Here is a 24,641-nt window from a genome sequence, read left to right as displayed (position 1 = left end):
TTCACCTCTATGTGTAATAAAGCAAAAAAAAATCGAAATCCCTTACAGATTTGATCTGTTTTCGAAAGTAGTTGCAACTTCAAAAGTGATTTGTTGCCCTCTGTTCATCCGTGGCACGAAATAAACAACCCCTTTGCTTATGTGCGCATTTCGGTCAAAGCGAAGTCAAAACCATATCGTTTTTCAAAACGGCATTAAAGGTCACGCTTTGGGCGGTACATGCGACCAGAGGTCGGCGAACTCACTCATGAGTCCACTCACTCAGACTCATTTGGACTCAAACTCACGCGTGAGTTTGAGTTTGGGTGAGCGCGAGGCTAGTGTGGCATGGTGAGTTTGAGCTTGAGTGAGTTTGAGCCAAGTGATCCCGACTGAGTTTGAGTACGATTGAGTTTGAGTACGCCTGAGACCTAGTGAATTCTGAGTCCATTTTGAGTTCTGAGTGCATTTTGAGTTTGAGTCCATTTTGAGTTCTGAGTACATTTTGAGTTTGAGTCCATTTTGAGTTTGAGTCCATTTTGAGTTCTGAGTACATTTTGAGTTCGAGTCCATTTTGAGTTCTGAGTACATTTTGAGTTTGAGTACATTTTGAGTTTGATTACATATTGAGTTTTGAGTATATTTTGAGTTCTGAGTACATAGGAGTTTTGAGTCCATTTTGAGTTTGAGTACATATGAGTAGCCTAGTAGGCAGCTATGGTTGGCTGTTAAGTTTCATGCGTCACTGTGGGCTCGGAATTCAGGTTTCCTGCGGGTACGGCACCAATCGCGATCTGCATGATCGGTTGGGAGGGAGGGGGTGTCTGAGTTTTTTTAGTTTCTTGTTGAATTTTCATGGCCATAAGCACTTGCTGTATACCTAATTTTCGCGGCTGGGCGCGTGAGTGATAATTCACTGGTGAGGTCATAAAAAAGGGTTGTCTTAACTTTCCCTCCTGACGGATCCACTAAGAGCGTGGGAAAGGGTGGTGGGAAAGCACACGGCGGCGCTGGCGTGTTGGTTGTTCGCCTGCTACTGTTAACGGCTTGATATACTAGGGGTCACAAAGGAAGAGGTGAGAGCCGGGGGGAAATGGGGGCGGGGGCTGTCCTTTCTGCTGTTTCAAATGAATTAGCTGAATTGACTAGGCAGCGCCCCTTAAGACAGAATAATGACCACATTAGATTGGGTGAAAAGTGAAACTGATGAGGCTAAGGCGTGTAAGGTATCAAATGAAAGGTCCGTATTAACGGAATCAAGTGGGGTAAATAAAAAAATGCTTCCTGATTGTAGTCATCAGGCAGTCATAATGAGTCATAGATTGGGTTAAAATTCAAAATGACGCTGCGAGGGCATGTGGGGAATCAAATTCAAGGTCTCGATGTGGGGAATCATTCGGGACAAAAATGAGTTATGGATATATCTTGACGTAGTCATGGTAAATCATAGATTCGGTTAAAATTCAAGTTCATGACGCTAGGGCGTGTGGCGTATCAAATTAAAGGTCTCGACGAGGGTAATCACGTGCTTCCTGATTATTATCATGACATAGTCAAAATGGGTCATAAATTTGGTTAAAAGTCACATTGATGCCACTGGGTGTCCGGGGCATCAAACTGAAGGTTCCGATAAGGGAAATCACGTCGGACGAAAATGTGGTAGGGCTATATCGTGAGATAGTCATGGTTAGTCATTGATTGGTTTAATTTCAAATTGATTCTGCTAGGATGTGATGGGTATCAAATTAATGGTCTTGATGAGCGGAATCACCTGGGAGAAATACAAAAATGCTTCCTGGTTGTAACCATTAGATTGTTATGGCGAGTCTTATATTGGGGTAAAATTCGAAGTGACCCCGCTAGGGCGTGTAGGGTATCAAATTTACGGTCTTGACGAGGGGAATCACGTGGTACAAATGAAAAAGGCTTCGTAGTTCGAATCATGAGATAGTCATTATGAGTCATAGATTGGGTTAAATTCAAGGTGAGGCCGCTGAAGCATGTGGGGCGTCAAATTGAAGGTTCCAGTTAGGGGAATCACATCGGACACATAAATAATGCGTCCTGGTTACAGTCATGAGAGTCATGGTTATTTTGGCTGGTATGAATTCCATATGACCCTGCTAGGGTGTGTGGGTTATCAAATTAAAGGTCTCGTCGAGGGGGATCACGTGGGACAAATATAAAAATGCTTTATGGTTATAAATACGAGGATATAGCAAAAGGTATATAGCAAAAGTACACACTCACACTCACACGCTCACTCACTCACTCACACTCACTCACTCACTCACACTCACACTCTCACTCACACTAACACTCTCACTCACACTCACACTCACACTCTCACTCACACTCCCACTCCCACTCACACTCACTCTCACATTCTCACTCTCACACACTCACACTCTCACTCACACTCACACTCACCCTCTCACTCCACTCACACTCACACTCTCACTCTCACTCACACTCTCACTCTCACACTCTCACTCACACTCTCACTCACACTCTCACTCTCACTCTCACTCACACTCTCACTCTCACATACACTCACACTCTCACTTACACTCACACTCACACTCACACTCTCACTCTCACACTCACACTCACGCTCTCACTCTTACTCTCACTCACACTCACGCTCTCACTCTCACTCACTCATACTCACACTCACACTCATACTCATACTCTCAATCTCACTCACACTCGCACTCACACTCACACTCTCACTCTCACTACACTCACACTCTCACTCTCACTCTCACTCACACTCACTCAACTCACACTCAACTCACACTCACACTCACACTCATATTCTCACTCACACTCTCACTATCACTCTCACTCTAACTCACACTCTCACTCACACTCACACACACTCTCACTCTCACTCACACTCACACTCTCACTCTCACTCACACTCACACTCACACTCACACTCTCACACACTCTCTCCCACACTCACACTCTCACTCTCACTCCACTCACACTCACACTCACACACAATCACACTCACACTCAAACTATCACTCTCACTATCACTCACACTCTCACTCACACTCACAGTCGCACTCTCATTCTCACTCACACTCTCACTCACACTCACACTCTCACACTCTCACTCACACTCTCACTCTCACTCACTCTCACTCTCACTCACACTCACACTCACACTCTCACTTACACTCACACTCTCACACTCACACTCACACTCTTACTCTTACTCACACTCACACTCATACTCTCACTCATACTCTCACTCATGCTCTCACTCACTCACACTCTCACACACTCACACTCTCACTCACGCTCACACTCACACTCTCACTCCACTCACACTCACACTCTCACTCTCACTCACACTCACACACTCACTCTCACACTCTCACTCACACTCACACTCTCACTCACTTTCACTCACACTCACACTCTCACTCTCACTCTCTCTCAGTCACACTCACACTCTCACTCACACTCTCACTCTCCCTCACGCTCTCACTCTCACACTCTCACTCTTACTCTTACTCTCACTCACACTCTCACTCTCACTCACGGGCACACTCATACTCTCACTCTCACTCACTCTCACTCTCACTCTCACTCCACTCACACTCTCACTCTCACTTACACTCACACTCTCACTCACACTCACACTCTCACTCACTTTCACTCACACTCACACTCTCACTCTCTCTCAGTCACACTCACACTCTCACTCACACTCACACTCTCACTCTCCCTTACGCTCTCACTCTCACTCTCACACTCTCACTCTTACTCTTACTCTCACTCACACTCACACTCTCACTCTCACTCACGGGCACACTCATACTCTCACTCTCACTCCCTCTCACTCTCACTCCACTCACACTCTCACTCTCACTCTCACTCACACTCACACTCTCACTCACACTCACACTCTCACTCTCACTCACACTCACTCAACTCACACTCAACTCACACTCACATTCTCACTCACACTCTCACTCTCACTCTAACTCACACTCTCACTCACACTCACACTCTCGCTCTCACTCACACTCTCACTCACACTCACGCTCACACTCTCACTCTCACTCTCACTCACACTCACACTCTCACTCTCACTCTCACTCACACTCACTCACACTCTCACACTCACACTCACACTCTCACACTCACTCTCACTCTCACACTCTCACTCTCTCACTGTCTCAATCTCTGTGAGGCCATTTGAGTTCTGAATTCATTTTGAGTTCTCAGCCCATTTTGAGTTTTGAGTTCATTTTGAGCTTTGAGTACATTTTGAGTTTTGAGTCCATTTTGAGTTTGAGTACATTTTGAGTTTTGAGTACATTTTGAGCTTTGAGTACATTTTGAGTTTTGAGTACATTTTGAGTTTTGAGTACATTTTGAGTTTTGAGGTCACTTTGAGTTTGAGTACATTTTGAGTTTTGAGTCCATTTTGAGTTTGAGTACATTTTGAGTTTTGAGTACATTTTGAGTTTTGAGTCCATATTGAGTTTAAGTACAATTTGAGTTTGAGTGCATTTTGAGTTTTGATTACATTTTGAGTTTGAGTACATTTTGAGTTTTGAGTCCGAGTGAGTTCTGAGTTTTGCGCTCAATGTGAGTTTGAGTTTGAGTGAGCGCAGATGTGCTGCTCAGCATTGAGTCCGAGTTTGAGTGAGTGGTCATTCGAAAAAAAAAATTGTGAGTGAGTTTGAGTGAGCCGCGCCAACTTTGCCGAGGTATGCATGCGACCAGCAAAGGAGAAGGGAAAACAGCGCTTTGATGTCGCGGCACAAAATTATTGTTCCACGTACTGCAATGTTTGTATTTTTATAAAGCCGTATAAAATTGCTATTTCATGCAAGCCGTCCTCGCTCACTTGCTGAAAGGGCACACGACACTTGCTGCCACCAGCTTGTCCAACTCATCCCTTCCCCGTTCTCCTGTCGTTTTATTTTGTTCGCGGACACTGCTGTTATGGTGCTGCGACCTACAGGGAAAGAATGCGCGTTTCGACGGCGCGCACGCGTATACGGCCTTTGGGAACCCTTCACCGGGGGCATGCATTTATTATGAGGTTTAACGCGGCGACGCTACACAGGCGCGCCGTGGAAGACTCGGGATTATTCAGCACATCCCGAGCCACTGAGCCAACCCGGCTGACGCAGCGTCGTTGATGGTAATGCCCGCGAGGGACCGCATGACAAAACTTAGCGAACGCTTCAAGATACGTCGCACAGAACGTAGCGCTCATATATAAACCGCCTTCTGCGTGTACATGGGTCCGGAAGTACACATACAGTAGAACGCTGGTGTAACCTCCCGCCTACTGCGAACACGGCGAGTGAAGCCGTCTGCCCAAATGGGAGATTCCGCCTCAGTTTTGGGCGATTGATATTACCGCTACACGCCATCACTAACATTAAATTATGCAGCCGGTCTCCAGAGCTAGAGTGTCGCTCAAAAAATATTTATTTCGTCAACAATTGTCTGAGCAAGCGGCACAAGAGCAATTACAGCACGAATGTACGAAAAAAAATTGGAGAGAAAGACACGGAAGGTCTTGTCGTGTGTTTGGCGCTCTAAAAATACGATCCACCAAATTGCCCAACATTTGATTTTGCTTCTCACACACAGCACGCGGTTCTCGGGAAACCAAAACGAAAAATGTGCCGTAGCCTGAGCAACCGGCAACCCCTAGAGGACAGCATGGCGCACATTCAAGTCAAACGTTGGCAGCCAGGTAGTTTAAATTTCAATATTACGTCGAGAAAAGAAACGACACGTTGGCAAATATAAATACAATACATCGAAAGTTTTATGCGATTTGTGAAGCGTGTCCGCTACGCTTAAGGCACAATGCAGTCACAAGAGTGCTACCAGCTCCCCTTCTTAATCGGTGCTCACATTGCGGACACATGACATACACTGCTCGCGGCACACGCACACACAAAACTCTAAAGGACAATGACGAGATGTCTATCCCCACTTGTACAGCGACCGAATCAGCCTCGGTCTGCCCAGTGACGTTCTCACATGGCGTCCTCTCTCGAATACCAAGCTCTTCTCTCTGGCGCAAAGGTGCGAGAAAGGCTCTGAGTTTAGTTCAATTGTAAGTTGCAATAGGAAGAAATCAACAGGAAAATTTACGTACAATGCAGACGTGCAATGCGCAGCTTTAACCAGCTCGCTGACGGGCAACTGCGTTGTCTTCGAAAACCTACTCTCTTCAATTAGGGCCCCCTCGGTGCTTAGGCCTTGCGTCTGTTCACTGGCAGACGTCTCGCTCGGAGGGTGAACCTTCGGTTGAGACTCTGCAGTGTGTCACACGTTACACCAGGCTAGTTCCACAAACCTCAAAACGTGCTTCGCTGGATGGAAAGCGCTTTGCTTCAGTGCGCGCGGTCGCCAGTCCGCGCTGAAGTCAATTTTCGTGGCAGTTATTTTGTAAAGAGAACTTGTGGAGAGAGAGAAAATAAACGTTTATTTAAATCAACAGGGGGGATTGTGCTGAAGCTTGAAGGAGGCGTCCTCAGTCCAGGATGCCTTGAGCGCGGGCAGCATCGACAGCCCTTTGAGCCAGCCGAAGCTGGTCGTCCAGGCTGGTGCTCGCCAAGGCGCTCTCCCAAAGCTCGACAGTGGAAAGTTGCAGGTTGGGAGGAATCAGTGGAGATTGGTCACATCCTCCGACCATATGGCGTAGCGTTCCGGGTTCTCCGCAAAATCGGCACAGCGGGGAGTTCTGTCGGTCGAAAAGGTGAAGCCGGATAGGATGGGGGAATGTATTAGTCTGGAGAGCACGTAAATGACGTTCGTGCTCTCGGGGTAGAGATTTGTGTGGAGGAGCGAGTGTCTGACGCGACAGCCTGTAGTGCTGCGTGATCTCGGCGTAAGAGTTCAAGGGCTGCATGCGCTCGGGTTCGGCAACGCTGCTCTCGGCGCCCGCTCGGTGGGTCAATTCTCGAGCGATGGCGTCCGCCGCCTCGTTTCCAGGGATACCGTGATGTGCGGGAGCCCATACAATCCTGATTAGCCTCTTCAGGCGCTGCTGCTGAATGATGCGTAGAGTTGTTGTGTGAAGGCGTCCCCTAGCGAAATTCCGACAAGCCTGCTGCGAGTCGGTGACAATGACCGCTGCATTAGTTTGTACGACGGCGAGGGCGATTGCTACTTCCTCTGCTTGTATAGTATTGTCGCCGGCAAGCGAGAGGCTGCAACGGGGCTTGTTTTCGGTGGAAACCGCCTACGGTGGAAACCGCCGCGGACCTACCCGGATAAGACGCCGCGTCCGTATACGTTGTTGTTGGTTGATTGCCATAGATCTTGTATATGGCTTTTGCTCTGGCTTTCCTCCTGTCGACGTGGTACACGGGGTGCATATTACGGGGCAGGGGGTTTACCGTGATGTTTTTACGGACTTCGTGCGGTAGGTTTCCCGTGAGTGCAGGCGGGTGGTCGAGTCGAGCCGAGAGCCTCAGGCGTGAGAGGATCGCCCTCCCCGTTTCCGTAACCCCCAGCCTCGCTCTTTGGTTGGTTAGATGAGCCTCAATTAGCTCCTCGGCAGTGTTGTGAATGCCGAGCCGAAGAAGTCTTTCGGTGGAGGTGGAGACCGGAAGTCCGAGTGCTTGTTTATAGGCCTTGCGGATCATCGTGTTGACCTTCTGTGTCTCGGTGATGTTGAGCAGAGCGTATGGCAACACGTATATAATCCTCGACACGACGAAGGCCTGGACGAGCCGAAGCAGGTCCACCTCTCCCATGCCAAGGGTTTTCGTGGCGATACGGCGTATCATGTGAGTCACCTGATCGGTCATTGTCTTGAGTTTGGCAATGAGTAGTGAGTTGGTCTTGTTTGCTTGAAAGGTCATTCCGAGAATCTTTATATGCTGAGATGGAGTGCTGGTGTGGCCATCCAACTTGAGGCAGATGGTGGGTGTGCCTGGGACATGTTTCTGGCGTGGCGAAACGACTAGCAACTCCGATTTTTGCGGAGTGCAGCAGAGGCCGCATGACTTCGCATATTCGCTTACCACATCCGCTGCTTCTTGCAAGCGATCCTGCATTGCCCCAATTGACCCCGTGGACGTCCAGATGGTAATGTCGTCCGCGTATAGGCCATGTCTGATCCCCGGGATGTTGTTGAGAAGAGGCGGAAGCCCAATTAGGGCAACGCTAAACAGCAGGGGAGAGAGCACTGCTCCCTGAGGAGTACCGCGACCTCCCAGGAGGAATGGTGGAGCTTCTTTTATACTTTCAGTTGTGGTAGTACCCAGCAATGCCCGGGTGAGTGAATATATGAATGAGTATAACACATGTCGACCTATTTCTTACTTCGCGTAGTGAGTTAGTTCATTATAGAGTTGTACACAATTAGTAATTTAGCCAGCTGTCAATACATGGACTTCTATAAGGAGGCGTGTGATTATAGAAAACTGCCGTAAGTGATGTTTTCATAGAACTACCCAGAAATAAACTTGTACGGCGTTGGTGGGCCCAACCGTCTTCATACCCATGGGAAGTTTACTATCAGTAGGTGCCATAGGCAACCATCAGCCGCAGTTTTATAACAAATAACGTGGGCTCCTACGGGAGGCCTGCGGCTACAAAACAAAAGCGGTGCTCTCTCAAAAGCTGGTGGGCGAGCTACGCGAACGCTGGAAAATTGAACTGATTCGAACAAACCTCCCCGGTATTCATGGTGGGATTTACAAGAGCGTATAGGAAGATTGCTTGATTGATTGTGGGGTTTCACGTGCCGACGCTACATAGGCGATGAGGCGCGCCGTAGTGGAGGGCTCCCGATTAATTGTGACCGCCTGGGGATCTTTAACGCGCGCCGAAATCTCGAACACACAGGTGTTTTAAATGCGAATGCATTTATTAGTCGGGGGTTGTCTTGCGTCCATCGAGCGGCGTGCGCCTGCATTCCTCCAGCGCGAGCGCACGTGAGCGCGCGCCTCGTAGTTCTGCCTTCGTCGTCGTCGTCGTCGTCGTCGTCGTAAATGCGAATGCATTTCTTAGTCGGGGGTTGTCGTGCTCCGTCGGCGTGCGCCCGCAGGTGTTATCTCTCCGCGCTCAATGCCGAACGCATGCGCTTGAAGCGAGCTGTACTAGTTTGCTCGAAGCGGCAAGGACGGCGAGTACTGCGGTGTTAGTCTCGTGTCTAACGTGTATGGGAACTTGATATCGCACGCCGTTGCCACGTCTCCCGTTCGAGACACGTCCCCGTACAAGGACTTGTACACCCTTGCCTACACCGGAGACGGAGTCTTTGTGGTGACCGTGTACCTCGCGCCCAACCTCGCTCGAGACGCTGTTGCCGCGCAGCTGGACGCGGCTATGGAAAGTGTGCGCGTGCGCTCCAAACCCTCTGACCCCATAGTCTTGGTTGGCGACTTCAACGTTGACGTGCGCAAGAAGAGTGGCGAGTGGCTGGTCGAGTACGTGCAGACCAGGCACTCTATGCATTGTCTCTCTGCCAGCTTCGACACGTGCCCCACTACCATTCACGGGAGTTGCATTGATCTGGTCTTTACGCGAAACTGTGACGCGCGTATGCTTCTCAAAGACCCTTTGACCGTGCACTTTAGCGATCACAAGGCAGTGATTGTGGCCGTCAGGTACAACGATAACACAAACAGGTGCTGATGAATAAATGATTACGTTCACACTCTCGTCATTTATTACGCCATTACTCGCAACACACTCATCGGTGCACCCAATGCGTTCGCATTTCTGCACGATTCCCTTCGGGGAGGTGCGGGGGAATTCTTTTGCTTTTCGCCTCCATCAGAAAAGCGGCCGCCGCGGCCGGGAGTCGAACCCGCGTCCTCGTCCTCAGCAGCGCAACGCCTTAGCCACTGAGCCACTGCGGCGGGCTGTCTACTGCGCAGAGGAAGAGCGTGAGGGATGGGAAGGATAAAAAAAGAGAGGAAGTAATTCAGAAGAATGCTGAATCGCAAACTTCAAACGATCGTGTTTTGTTTCGTGCACACGCCTGGTGGGTGGGGCGTGAGGTGTGGGAGGGGGCAGAAAAGAGGGAACAAAAGAAGGTGGGAAGGGGAGCCGTGGCTTAATCTTTGGACCATGTTTCAGCGAAACAAGCGGATGCGCGGCCAATTGTTTTGCCTACCTGAAGGCTCTGTAAGGAGCAGAGCTTAACTGAGTTCTATCGCAAAATTTCAAATCTGTGGACCCACAGTTTCTCCGTGGATTTGGTCAGATCTTAGACATTTCTCATAAAGTGTGTTTTCAAAACTGAGTTTTCACTTCATTTTCACACGACGTCAAAGATGAATTTTCTATTTGTGTAATTTCAGAAATCTCGCTCACCCATTTACTTGTTTTTAGGGAAAAGTTTAGAAATTTGTTTTCAGGCGTTTGTGTGGGTAACATTGGTGAGGAAAAACAGCCTTGATATATCAACGAGCACAACACTTCACGTGAGAAATCCACAAATACGCGTAATTTACGCCAAATCAAAATTAACTAATCTAGATTTGGCGCAAATTACGCGTTTTTGGGGTAAATTACGCGTGTTTTTGTACTTTCAGTGGTTGGTTAGACTAAACTCTGTGAAGCAGTTTTGAGGCATGCGAATAATTTACCCGTGACAGCAAAAGCCAATTCGATATATGAACGGGCCTTTAATTAATGCAGCAGTCATAGGAAATATCTTAGCCCTTTCAATACCTTCGGCATGTATTTAAAAAATATCCAGCCACACTGAGTTTCTGCACTCCGGAAATTTGAGCCTATAAAATCAGCAGTTTCGTTGGGCCTTGGTATTACCTCTTAGACTTTTTCAGCTTGTAAGCGTGCAAGTTCAACAGAAAAACTGGCAACGCGGTGGGGCATCAAACCCGCATCCTCGTGCTCACCACAATAATGTTAAGCCTTGGCCAGTGAGTCACCACGGCGACTAGGCGAAGCGTAATTGTCGGTCATGAGCTCATCCATGTTTAAAGGGGTACTCAAGGCGAAATGCAAGTTTGGTGCATTAAAAACGACGTTTTGTCCCGATAATTACAATACCAGATTTATCGCCAAGTACATGAAGATATTCAAGATACAGTAGAACCCCGCTCGTATACGTTCCTGAGTGCTGCGTTGTCCCGGCTGCTACGTTATTTTTGTCTAGTCCCGGCGCAGCTTACGTAGAGTCCCATGTTTTAGAATCCTCACTGCGACATGGGTCAGAATGCGTTCCCGGATAATTCGTCGCAATCTGACGCTCCGAACCCACCCGGCAAACAGGGGCGGACCGCCATTTCGATGTTTGACGACCCTTGGCCAGGCTTGGCTACGTAAGTGACTACATGAAGCCGCACGCGGGCTCGATTCATCATTACTAGATGGCCCTGTGTTATTCTATGCTATCATCATCATCACTGCGCTTACAACAGAAATTTCAATTGGGAATGCCGGAAGTGCTGGTTTGCCGTAAACGCACTACCGCCAGAAAAGCACGCGCTCTCGTCGTCATCGTGTGCTTCAAGCTTTAGAACACCGTTGAACTTGCAACCGCGAACTTCGTCGTGCCTTGATGGCGTCGCGAAAACGAGAGGCGCTTTCACTTCGGGAAACGCTTGACGTACTAAACGCAGTAGGCAAGCAGCGAGCGCGGAAGAAAGTAGACATCGCTAGGGACCTTGCATTGCCACGCGTGGTGTTTTGCATCGATCGCAAAAAGCGGCAATCCAACATTCTCGAGTTTTCTAAGGTTCGAAAGCCAAAGTTGCAGATATACATGGTTTCAAGTCAAAGCTACGCTGTTTTCGTTCATTTTCGAAAGTTTCGTTACTGCTGAGTTTTCCTGGTTGTTACGTTTTGTTTTTTTCCGGCCCGGTGAAAAACGTATGAACGAAGTTCCACTGTATAAGGAAAACATGCAGCAGTGGCCACTACTTCGCCACTTTCCGGCGGTTTTTCCCTAACTTGTTTGTGAGATTGGTGAGCGCCGACCAAAGCCGCCGCCAAAAAAAAAATTCGCAGTAGCTTAGCTCGGCTATGCCAGGCTATACGTAGCGTGAGCTAAGGTTCAGCTGGTTATTCTTCGCTTTCGTGGTTGTCTAGGATTAGCTTGATTATCATGCTTACTGCTGATTCAATGACACACACACGGTATACGCATTACGTGACGCATGTGTATTGTAGCGTAAGTCACACTGGCCGGGGTTGAGCAGTTTCGCGTGGACCTTGAAGGGCCATGCTGCGCAAGCGCGAGGAGCATTGGATTGGATTGGATTGGAATAAATTGAATTGTATTGGAAATCCAATCCAATTTAAGTACGGATGTGTAGAGAATTGGGTCTGCACATTCGCCGGTCTGCGCATTCCAGAGGAGTGACGTCATAGCCGCGGCAGACGCACTGGCGCCGGCGCGTCCCCAGCTGTGCGCCTCCGTTGCGCAGTAGGCAAGTCTGACGGTGCGCCAGAGCCGCTTCATAGCCATTTCGCGTGGCTCCTGGAGATCCGGGTTGCGCATGCGCGAGGAGCAGTGACTGGACTGGACTGGACTGGACTGGACTGGACTGGACTGGACTGGACTGAACTGGACCGGACTGGACTGGACTGGACTGGACTGGACTGGACTGGACTGAACTGAACTGGGCTGGAATGAATTGGATTGGATTGGATTGGATTTGATTGGATTGGAAATAGTTTTATCAGTAGTAAGCATGATAATCAGCTAATCCTAGACAACCAGGAAACCTAAGAATAACCAGCTGAACTCTAGCTCACGCTACGTGTATCCTGGCTTAGCCGAGCTTAGCCAATGCTAATTTTTTTTTATCAAGCGGCTCCGGCACAGCATCACAATCGCCCCAGAGCTAAGCTGGTTCCACAGGCGCACGCAGGTGTTGCTGCGACGCACGAGCCATCGGTTCCACACCCAGCCTCTCATCGCGTGATCATGAAGTGGACCGGGCCGCCACGCGCGGAACTGAGGTCGGCGAAGACGCTGGCGCGTGGGGTGTGTAAGAGATGCCGGGCTGCGAGCAACGTTCTGTGCGCCATGTGACGTCACTGCTCTTCGCGCATGCGTAGCACGGCTCTCCAGGAGACGCGAAACTGCTCAACCTCGGCCAGTGTAGCTCACGCTACAAACACATGCTGCGAGATTGCAGGGGTCCTCTAGTTCCGCTTGATCGCGTCATTTGAATGGCAATCGCAGTTTCACACTCACAAAAAGTATTTATAGTGCCACTTCATAACACGTCACTCCTGCCGATATTAGGTCGCTATGACGCGAAATTTGAAAGTTGTTCCATAATGCTCGCGCTTTGTTTTTCGGTTAAGAAAAAAACGTCTTTCACTGCTGGAATGCAGCAGAATGAACTTCGAAAGTCTACGTCTTTTAGATCGAACAAAGTTGTATTTTGTCCTCATGGCGCTTTTAGGGTGCGCTCACGGAGGCGAAATACTGGCGCCGGTTCTGAAACGCCCAAGTGGCCGCCACGACTGTTATTCAGTACGCTCGCTCCAGGTAAAGGCGTGCGCAGTTTCGAAAAGTTTGTTTCTGGCCGCTCAGGGCGGCCTGGCAGCAGATGTGTTGAGGCGGAACGTGAGCCCGTTTACCAGCAAGGGAGTTTGTTGAATACGCACGAAATCAACACGTTCTTCCCTCATGTGACATGAAGTCCCTCAACCCCCGCATCCTTTTGAAATGTTTTCTTTTTGGCAGTTGAATATGCCACGTCGAGGCGAGCAGGTTGTAAGAGCAGCGCCACAGTATGCGCACAGTTATTGGTGTTGCGCTCACAGTTTGCAGTCGGGTGTTCATATGTATGCACAAGGGACAGCAGGACAGCAGCACGACAGCAGGTTGCATTCTCCAGAAGTTGGGATATTTCATGTCGCTTCGCCTTTGTCATGGGTAGAATGCTACAGAGTCATTCAAAGTTTTCTACAGTAAAATTTATGATTCTTCTAGTTTTGATTTGCGCATTGCTCCTAAATGTGGTTTTTATGGGCACATCCGTTACGTCTTGAGTTTTCAAACCATTCAGGCAGTTCAACAAGCAATCTGGTAATACAGTACGGTTTCCATATTTGCTGCAATATTAACGTGTAGGTAATGACATTATTGAAAAAAATATTAGCAGAAAATATCGGCTCAACATGTCAAAATGCAGCAGTTACTTTTCGTGCGGCCAGACCAATGAGTTATGCTATTCACTTGGCCTCATTATTTATCATTCCCGCCTCTCTCCGCCTGGTAGGGAACTTTAGAAATACGATAAAGTATTTATCCAGCAATCAAAGCATTTCTTCAACCAATGAAGACGCGTGAGAAATCGATTTCGTTCTGTGTTTACGTAGGTGTATTGACGTAAGTGATTATTTCGTATGTGGCGTCGAGAACTGAACGGTGTTCACCTGAGATAGCCGAAGAGCAGCCTTACACAGCGAGCTTCCCGCGCAGTCTGCAAACAGACGCTTTCCGGCTACATTGAGCAGCGATAAGAGTGAGGTAAAGCACTCTAGAAATCATATCAATTCGACCAGCCAACTGAAGCTGGGATTCTGAACACTAAAGTTACTTCTTCTCATGTGGATTCGCTTCCAGCTAACAAGCTTTTTAAAAATCGCGAATCAACAACGTGTGGTTCATTGCTGTTTGTCGTCGAGTACCGAAAGAAATGCCCGCGTTTTTTTTTTACCCTCGCGTATATATTTCTAGAAACTAAACCGTGAAAACGAACTTCTATTTACCAAATCTCAGCGCTTCTTTTACATCCAATCTCTGTAACTAAATGCGAAATCTCCAGGGGTTTACCCCAGTCCTCCATGTGCACACTAAATGTTTTTACACCCTTTTAGCCAAAAAGGGTGTAGCATAAGCGGAAAAAGGGTGTTGGGAGGCCTTTACACCCTTTTTCTTGAATCTCAACACCCTTTTCCTTGCTCTACGCCCTTTTTGTTTAAAAAAAGGGTGTTGATCAACTTCAACACCCTTGGTTTTTCTTAGGGTGTTGAAAGGGTGTGGAAAAGGTGTTCAGCTGTTCATTGAATAAGGCCATGTTCGGATGCATAATAGCACAGTAAAGAAGAAGACCTCCCCTCATATACTCCTCTACTCGCAAGAAATTTCCAAACGCAAAAAAAATAATTGCTCTTATGCAATGATCGCTCGTTTCCTTATTCGGTGCACCACAGGCCTAAGTTTAGCTTTGGCACGTGAAACACCAATTTGAACCTTCAAAATTAAGAAGACTGTAGTCGTGTGGCGAAAAGGATGTTTACCAACTGCAACACGCTTGGCTTTCTGTAGGTTGTTGAAACGATGTGAAATAGGTGTTCAGTTGCAAAAAAAGAACAGCGGAGCTGGGGGTCGACTTAGTTTCTTCCGGTGTTGCTAAGTTTTGTTATGTTTGCTCAGCTTTACAATGTTCTTGCTTAGCCAGGATGACCGCCAGGGATGAGGCCAAATTTAACCGGATTTTACAAGGCTGTTCCAGTGTGCCCCCCTTCCCCCCCTCCCCGTTTCCAGGAGATCCAAGAGGGAAACAAGCTAGGTCGGCCCCCAGCTATGCTGTTTCTCCAGCCTTGCACCACTATTGCAAGCTGAGCGAATTTTTTTACCTTTTAGAATCCAAAAAAGACGAGTACCTTTGAAACGGTACAGTAAGAGGTGCGGATACGCATACGCCCCTTGTGCTCACACTCTAGCAAGCTCGAAAGCCGACTTCATTGTTATAATACCCTATCTGCGGTGGTGCACACTTTACAGGTGCCCCAGTTCTTTTTCTTTGTATTTTTTTTTGCTAATGCCACCGAAACTACCTCCTGAAGCTTAAAGAGCTTCACTGGTAATAAATTATGCCAATTCATATTGCTGTAAACATTGTGAGGTACAACCCCCCCCCGCCCGCTTGTAGAGAATGTTCAGTCCACCCGTGTAAAAAGGTACAAAATTCCTCCAAAATTGGAGGTCTCTCCACCTTTTTTTCTTCGTTGGCGGTCTTTTCTTACACCCTTTTTTTCTTTACGCCCTGTTTCTTAGTTTCGAACACCCTAATTTGTAGCTTTACACCCTTCTGGGAAAAAGGGTGTTGAAATAATGAACACCCTTCTTGAAGGGTGTTGAGGTGACAGAAAAGATTTGTATGGTATTTAATAAAATTCTATAAGTTACGGATCAGAAAAACTACCGCGTAATTAAAAACGTTTTGCAAATCCGCGTGTTGATTTGTATATTCTCGTATTAAATTCCATACTTTCAAAACTAGCGCTAAAATATCAGTTTTTTGCGACAACCCCACCGACTCCATCTGGGGGCTTTCCTCTGCTGGGTATAAAAGCAAGAACAGCACATGCACGGCCGCTCGATGGAAACTAGGTCCTAGTTTCCATCGAGCGGCCGTGGTACATGTATTGCTAAGTAAGTATGCACTCCCTGTACCGCTTGCATCCCGTGTTCCAACTGTAACTTGTACCTATTGGCTGTTTGTGTTCAATGCTGCGAGCTCCGCCGTTTGACATTGCCTCTGCGCATGCCATCACCTCAGAAAGAGGGTGTGAGACTCAACACCCATTTGTTAGGGTGTTGAGCATCCTCAACACCCTTTTTTAGAGGTGTTGAGTTCAACACCCTTTTTTCATTCATACACCCTTTTTTTGCCAAAACACCTTTTAAGGGTGTTAGCCATGGACAAGATTTTTACACCCTTTTCGGCCAAAAAGGGTGTAAAAGAGTTTAGTGTGGGAATCCATGCATCTATTTTACAGAAAGGCGCACCAGGGGCAGCTGCCTTAGCGATGAATAGGTGAATTCTACCCCCTTCTATCCCCTACCCCATTCCATCATTTCCCGTTTTCTCGATAAAGTTTGTTCGGTCAGTCAGTAACTCATTCAGTCAGTCCGCCAGTCAGTCAGTCAGTGAACGTAAGATTGCGTGGGCCGACGCGAGGCTATTACCACCATGAAATCTTCCCTGCGTGCCATCCCTGTCAATGGAATGTCGATCTGATCCTTTCTGCGGTGACCTTAGCGGCGACAAAGGACGAAGGAAGTGCGATTATGGCGCGTATGGATTATGCAATTCGTAGGGTCTCATTTGCTAGACAGATGATTGCGCATTTGTCCTCGCGGCTGAACGTGAGGCTGCATACTCGATGAGTTCCTTTCCTGAGGTAATAACATGTCTTTCGTCGCACAGCTCGCACCGCAGCTCGGTGTGTGCATTAGCTGGCTCGTGTTCACTGGAACAATGTACTGGCGACCTCCCTGGCCGGCTCGCTACAGAGGTAGCTGGTTACTGGCTAGGGGAACGGCGTCCCAGCGGAAATTTGTCTGTGGTAAAGATGGAGGACTTGTACATTTTTGTCCGTATCGAAGCAGGGACTCCTTTCCTCCGGCCGCACGCCAACGCCCAGGTCTGACACGGTGATCGATGCGCCTTTTTCCGCGGGTCCCCGAAATAGCTTCATCGTTCTCTTCTTTTTGCCTTTCGCGGGGCCGCAGGAGAAGCAAAAATATCAGCGCAGCCATCGAGTGGTGCGGCCTTTCCAGACACGCGGCCGACAAGGTCTGCCCGAGAGGACAGGAATTTTTGTTCGAATAGTGGTCTTGTTACGCCGGCGTACTCTGCCCACATTAAGGCGAGGTGGTTTCTTATCTAACTCACTAATTAGCGATAATGTGTGCATAATTTTTTTACAGCGAAGCGAAGCAAGAAGCTTTGGATTTAGGTGAAGGGAAATTTGGCAGCCACCTGAAATGCAGCTACCAATGGAGAGTTAAACAGCTTTCTAGCTATACAGTCAATTAACATCTGTTGTTTTTAATCGGCCAGCCTTCGGGTTAGCTCAGTTAATAGAAACACTGCCCTAGAACGACTGCCCTTGAAGGACGGCCCTAGATAAGCGGTGGTCCCAGGCTCAAATCCTGGACATGGACGAATTTTAAGTGCGAATGCACTTTATAAGCGACCCTGAATTCCGTTGACCGCCGTCCGTCCACATAGCAACAGCTGCGGGTGCGCGCGCTCCTCGTCTTCCTTGGCAACGGGGGGAGATGGCACATACCCACGTGGGAGATTTGCCAGGAATACCCTCGTCTTCCTTGGCAACGGGGGGAGATGGGCGAGCGCTGCCTGGCCGCTGACATAGCACATACCCACGTGGGGGATGGGCCAGGAATCGGGCGTGAGAAGGGCTAATGCACCCGCTTAAAGGAGTAGTGTGCGTACCTCTTGACTCACCCACTACCATCAACGGTGGATTCGTCGACCTGGCCTTTGCGAGGAACTGTCAGATACGCGCCGTCATAGAACAACCTCTAACGGTTCATTTCAGCGACCATAAAGCGCTGATCGTGCCGGTTGAGTACATCGATAACACCGGCAGGTGCTGATGTGTAAATAAATACTTTGGCACTTTACTTGCGTGTTTGTGTGTGTGTGTGTGTGTGTGTGTGTGTGTGTGTGTGTGTGTGTGTGTGTGTGTGTGTGTGTGTGTGATTTCATTCCCTCGCGAACATACACTTTAATTCACCAAGATTTCCAGAGAGGGACTAACGGGGTGTGTGAATCCCCACTTGATCACGCGGGGTGTTAAATGCAACGAACGGGCGAATGCCAACACAGTTCAACATAACTCCCCCTCATAGCATCACCCGTGCATTCGCACTTCCCCATGCTCCCCTTCGGGGAAATGCGGGTGGATTTTTTTTCTCCCACCGCGAAGTTTCCCGCCGGTGGTCGGCACATTCACTGATGAAAACTACAAACAAAGCGGTACAAGGGGATATGGGCTGGTGGTAGTCTTTCGAAGTGAGGGAGGCGCACAGCAAATTAAAGTTTGAGGAGCGACTTCGTGACATGGAGGGCGGAAAATGGGCCGGGAGGGTGTCTAAGTACCTGTATAAGAGGAGCATGGACACGGGGTAGAGACGGAGGACCAGACAGCTGACCAAGCGGTACGGAAAGTCGGTATGGGAAGGTTGGGTTTGCGCAACCGTTAAAAAGCAGGTAAAGGCAGCAGATACGACAATGCGAGCACAGAGAATGGAAGCGAAAAAAACCCTGGAGACTTATAGGACAGAGAAACTTGAAATTCGGAAGGAAGGCTTGTATGGCAATACGAGAGGCGGTGCATTGCTCTTCGAGGCACGGGCGGGGTGCCTGAGAACCGGGCATACACGGGTATCTACAGGCAGCAGAACGAAACATGTGCATGCTGCGGCAGTGATCGGGAAACTATAGACCATATTGTCAGGGGCTGCAGAGAGATACGACCACTGCGGGGTGAGGGGGAAACTACGCTGGCGGAGGCTTTGGGATTTCAAGGTGATAGAGGTGACGAGGGGGCGACTGGAAGGGTGGTGGAGGAAAAGTAGGGAAGGGATGGGTACGCGGGCGGAGTAATCATACGGAAGACAATTTAGAACAGCGGGGGGAGAAAAAACGGGGGTGTGGGAGCGATGAGGGAGGCGTGAGGGGGAGATGGGGGAAAGCAAATATATTAGGTTAGCGAGGAGTAGAGCAAGTAAGTAGAATAAAACAGGCAAGTCGGTTGCTGACAACCGACGCCCTGATTCAAAGGGAGATCCACTAATCATCATCGTCATCATCAGTCCAATCACTTAGACTCAGTTGGGCGGAAACTTACGCGTGAGCCTGAGTTTGAGTGAGTGGAGACTAGTGTGGCTTCATGAGTTTGAGTTTGAGTCCGAGTGAGCAAGAGTGAGTTTGAGCCCGACTGAGTATGAGCCCGAGTGATCTCGAGGGAGCTCGAGCCCGACTGAGTTTGAGCCTTAGTGATCCAGAGGGATCCCGATTGAGTTTGAGCCCGAGTGAACCTGAGCGAGCTTGATCCCGACTGAGTTTGAGTACGCCCGAGCTTAAGCAATCCCCAGTGGGTCTGAGTGCAAGTGAGGCTGCCTGAGACTGTATAAGACCAGTTGAGATTGCGTAACTCCAAGTCCATGAGAGACTGAGAGAGCTGAGCCGGCATTCATGTAGGTATGGGCCTGAGTGAATTTCCTCCGACATGACAATAAGTCCAGAGTTGCGGACTTCAGCTCCGTCAGTTTAAATGAGCCGTCAGTTTAAATCCGCCAGTTTAAATGGTCCAACGAGATTATTACATTGCCTTTGACTAGCTGCGCATGTTGCCATTTCCAAGTGAATGCGTTCACCATTGGTCACCAATGATTTTGTTACCCGGAATGCAGTTGTGACTGGACAAAGGCATGCCTTCCTTGACAGCATGTACAAGTGCAGCAGTGTAATGAGATTGAGCAACGCTGCCGTGGCTCATTGCAGTAGTTCTTCAGTTCTTAATTTGTTAATTGCGTTAGGGAGATGCGATTTGTTTTCAAGCCGTCTACTAAGCGTTTCCAGCATTACATGATTGTGCGAGAGCAGCGGCCGCAAAGTTAGGCGTGCGCGTTCATTTGTCGTTAGTTTCCGGCGTTGCGTAACTTGTGTGATTGTTGGGCAAGCGGTTGCGTCAGCTAGGAGGCAGCTATGGATGTTGGCTGTTAATTTTCATGAGTGCTTCGGGCTGAGCCCTCGGGTTACGTGCGGATGCGGCAGAATTCCCGCTACGCATTATCTTAAGAGCGGTGCCTAATGTTCAGAAGTTTCTCCCAGAACTTTGATGGCCATCGGCATTTTCTCTCTACCACTTTGCAGCACCTGGGCGTGTGATAATCTACGAGGAGGTCACAAAAGGATGCTTATCTTGCCTTTTAAGTGCAATGCACTTCTTAAGCGAACCTGAACCTGCGTCCACCGGCGATGTCCGCGCACGTGGAGATGGGCGCGCGCAGCCTGGCCGCTGACATGGCACATACCCACGTGGGGGATTGGCCAGGAATCTCCTCGTCTTCCTTGGCAACGGGGGGAGATGGGCGCGCGCTGCCTGGCCGCTGACATGGCACATACCCACGTGGGGGATTGGCCAAGAATCGGGCGTGAGAAGGGCTAATGCACCTGCTTAAAGGAGTACTGACACGAAATTTCAAAGCTGAGATACGTTCTAGCAATCAATTCCAATGACAACACAAATAGGTGTCTGTGAATAAATGCATCTTTCTTTCTTTGTAGTTGTGTGTGTGTGTGTGATCTCTCCTTCGCGAACATTACCGAACCGCGCAAATTGAACTCGTGCATTCGCACTTTCACATTCTTCCCCTCGGGGAAATGAGGGGAATTTTTTTTTCCTGATAGAGCACCTGGGAAGGAGTGAGAGAGTGGTGGGAAGGCACACGGCGGCGCTGGCTTGCTGGTTGTTCACCTGCTTCAGTTAATTATTAGTGGTATGCTGGGGTTAAAAAAAAAACGTCAGCGCCGGGGGGGGGGGAGGGGAGAAGGAGGCGCATCCCAGCACCCCTCCCCCCCCCCCCCCCCAGTTTCAAATGAGGTGTGAACTGCAAAATCCTGGCGGCGCCCTTGTTGCGGCATGTGATCGTCATGGTGAAAATTCAAACTGGTGCCGCTAGGGCATGTGGGGTATCAAATTAAAGGCCCTGATAAATGAAATCACGTGGCAGACATAAAAAAATGCTTCCTCGTTATAGTCATCAGATAGTAATAGTCAACCATGATTGATAAAAATTCAAAATGATGCCGCCAGGGCTGTGTGGTATCGAATTGAAGCTCTGGATGAGGGTAATCCCGTGGGGCATAAATGCGTTATGGTTATAGTCATAAGGTAGTGGCGGAGAATCATAGATAGGGTTAAAATTAAAACTGATACCGCTAGGGCATGTTGGGTATCAAATTGATCTCGATGAGAGAAATCACGTAGGACACATAAAAAATGCTTCCTGGTTATTATCACGAGATAGTCATGACGGAAAAGAAATTGGGTTAAAATTCTGTATGATGCCGCAAGGATGTGTGGAGTATCACATTAAAGGTCTTGATGAGGGAAATTACATGGAAAAAACTAAATATAGGTCGTGCTTATGGTTTTGAGATAGTCATGGTGGGTCATATATAGGGTTAAAATTCAAAATGATGGCGCTAGGGCGTGCGGAGTATCAAATTAAGTGTCTGTAGGAGAGAAATCACGTGTAATCCCTACCGGAAAACCCAGCGGCGCTGGAGCTCCGCTTCCAGCGAATGCCTGATTATGGGACTACCTAACGCTGAAATACGCCGGACGCGGAAACGCGTGGATCCGGCGCGCGCTGGCACGTGACGCAGGAACACGCCGGAGGCCACGCCGTCTCCAGCGTATAGCGTGGCCGGTGCTCGCGCTAGGCCTTTTTCCTTTAATAGCCGTGTAATTACAAACCCGCATGGCTGTTAACAAGAAATACAGAATTCCTTCCTTCGGGTAAATCTCAGTAGCGCTACAAAATTTAGCTAGACTCATTTGGGCACTTTTCAGCTCATTTCGCCCTGCTGAATGCATTGTTTCATCATCGCGTTCCGTCAGTAGCGCTCAATCTGTTCATAAAAGCAAATTTATTCTCCCGGGTAAAAAAAATATTAAACAAGCATCGACAGTAACCGTTCGAAAATTTGTTCCTTATATTTTTAGTGCCATTAAAACACAAGTAAACACATATTTCTTGAACCTCTTTAATTTTAACAGCAAAACGTGAGAATTAAAATATAAAGTCAATCCTTAGCTGGATTCCTTGCCTTGGTGAACCTTGATCCATTGACAATGCATTCGTACAGCCAGGCCTGGAAGGGTATCCTGTGACGAAAAGCGCACGTCTCCGTGGTGCAGCACTATCACGAAGAGTACGCGCGCACGATACCTGCCCAAGTCATGCAGGGGTCTTTGCAATTTCAGTCGATTGTCGAAGCACATCGCACGTATTCCAAATCACGCTGCCTCCGAGCGTCGTCGTATCCACTCGCGTCAAAGTGCCAATAATCCCAAGCACCACGGTGTGTCGTCGCTAGAGGAGTCGTCACTTCGAGATGCTTGGAATCCGGACCACTGTTCTTGCTTCTACCACAGCTTTCGTAGCTTCACATGTTGCTGCTGACACTTCCCGGAGACATAAGATGCACGTTTTTACAAAAAAGTTACGCGTAACTTCAACTAGGCACAGCGCCGATGTGAAATGTGGACGGGCCACTCAGCCACGCAGCCACCTACGAATTTTGACCGAAAGGCGAAAAGCAGGGAGGAACGAAGTGCTCCCCGGCCGATCACGAGAGCTGGTTCCGCGCCGCGACCCCTCCGCACCCCTCTCGATTATCCGTATTGTGGGCTCCCCCGCCCAGCGCGTGCTGTCGCGCGACAGGTTTTCGTCAGTGACGATGCATCCCCGGACTTTCTTCCGAGCGGCCCTGCTGCAGCGAAGGCGGGTGTTTTCTTTCCTTCTACATTTATTCTTTTTTAACACATCTTGGTATTGTAATGGGTTCACTGGCGCCATTTCTTTTTCTTTTAACACCGGTAGCGGCAACTGGTTAGCTGGTTTTAAAATCTTATTTTCACTATTTAAGCTTGATTGGACACATGGTTCGCGTTAAAATAAACAGGTTGCTCGTTAAAAAAAAATAAAACAGCAAGCAGATGGAGACAATGGGGCTCTCAAAGGCCCGAAAATACATGTCACAATGTGAACTGCAATAATTACACCACGTCCTCAAAAAGCAAGTCTTGCTTGCCCTTTATGCGTCCGTTTTGCCAACGGGCTACCCTCATTGCCCGATTCTTTCATCAAAGGTTGTCCGCGGTACAATATATGCAATTGCAATTCACTCAAACAACCCCAGGAATTTGTGAAGGGCTTTATTTATCCATTAGTTTGGTTAGCGGGCTGAGCTTAGATGTTTGATTGATTGATTGTGGGGTTTAACGCGCCGACGCAACGCACGCGATGAGGCGCGCCGTAGTGGAGGGCTCCGGATTAATTTTGACCACCTGGGGATCTTTATCGTGCGCCGAAATCTCGTACACACGGGCGCTTTTGCTTTTCGCCTCCATCAGAAAAGCGGCCGCCGCGGCCGGGAATCGAACCCGCGACCTCGTGCTCAGCAGCGCAACGCCTTAGCCACTGAGCCACCACGGCGGGTGAGCTTAGATGTTGCAACATTACCGTGATCTGCGATAAGTTGCGTTGTTAACTGCAAATTTGTAGCGAAGGTTTTTCAAACACGACCGGAATGCTAATGGCAGCTATACAACAAACTTTCATTATGACAGACGCTTGCAATGCAATTGAACGACATGATCGTCGCTCGTACGGAGCATTGTTTCCGCGAAGCGCAGGCTAAAAAAAGTGGGATTTTGTGGCACCGCACGCGCCACAAACGCCAAGTTTCGGAGCACCCGCGTCGATCGCGGCGCTGGATTACAACCAGTCGACCACGTAACCGGCGCGAAGCATTGCTGTGTCCAGCCAAGCAGCGGCGCCGTGAGAACGTACTGACCCGTTCGCCCAATCTGAATCCCAGTCTCCCCGTGTTATTCGATGCTTTCCAGCAACCTCCCCGCGTTGATGTCGTCCAGCGCGGCGTTTTCCAGTGCTTCCGTTCTTTCCGGCGTATTCCACCGCTCTCCTAATGCTGGAAAACGCGGGGTTTTTCGACAGGGATAAAGAAATGCGTCCTGCTTATCATCGTATTATAGTCATGCATATGCATTGATTGGGGTAAAATTCAGTGATGGAGCTAGGGCGTGTGGGATATCAAAATAAATCTCTCGGTGAAGGAAGGTGGATCGGATGCAATCATCGGAAA

The 24,641-nt window shown here is 48.7% G+C and overlaps 1 protein-coding gene across 2 annotated transcripts in view; it reads left to right on the top strand.

The window, feature by feature from the left end:
* The window catches only part of LOC144138022 (uncharacterized), a 298,058-nt gene that overhangs the window by 97,366 nt on the left and 176,051 nt on the right, over positions 1-24,641 (top strand). Inside the window, exon 1 of one of the 2 annotated variants that reach the window (XM_077670100.1) lies at positions 7,420-7,766. The exons of the other annotated variant lie outside the window; for it this stretch is intronic. The gene's annotated coding sequence lies outside the window, so the exon portion shown is untranslated. Of the gene's footprint in view, positions 1-7,419; positions 7,767-24,641 lie in introns of those variants that run through there. 2 annotated transcript variants of the gene reach the window in all.

The sequence above is a fragment of the Haemaphysalis longicornis genome, unplaced genomic scaffold, assembly GCF_048455015.1.
Source record: "Haemaphysalis longicornis isolate Haplotype H1 unplaced genomic scaffold, Haemaphysalis longicornis Haplotype H1 scaffold_1, whole genome shotgun sequence".
Lineage (NCBI taxonomy): Eukaryota > Metazoa > Arthropoda > Arachnida > Ixodida > Ixodidae > Haemaphysalis > Haemaphysalis longicornis.
This window is presented reverse-complemented; position numbering and strand designations above follow the sequence as displayed.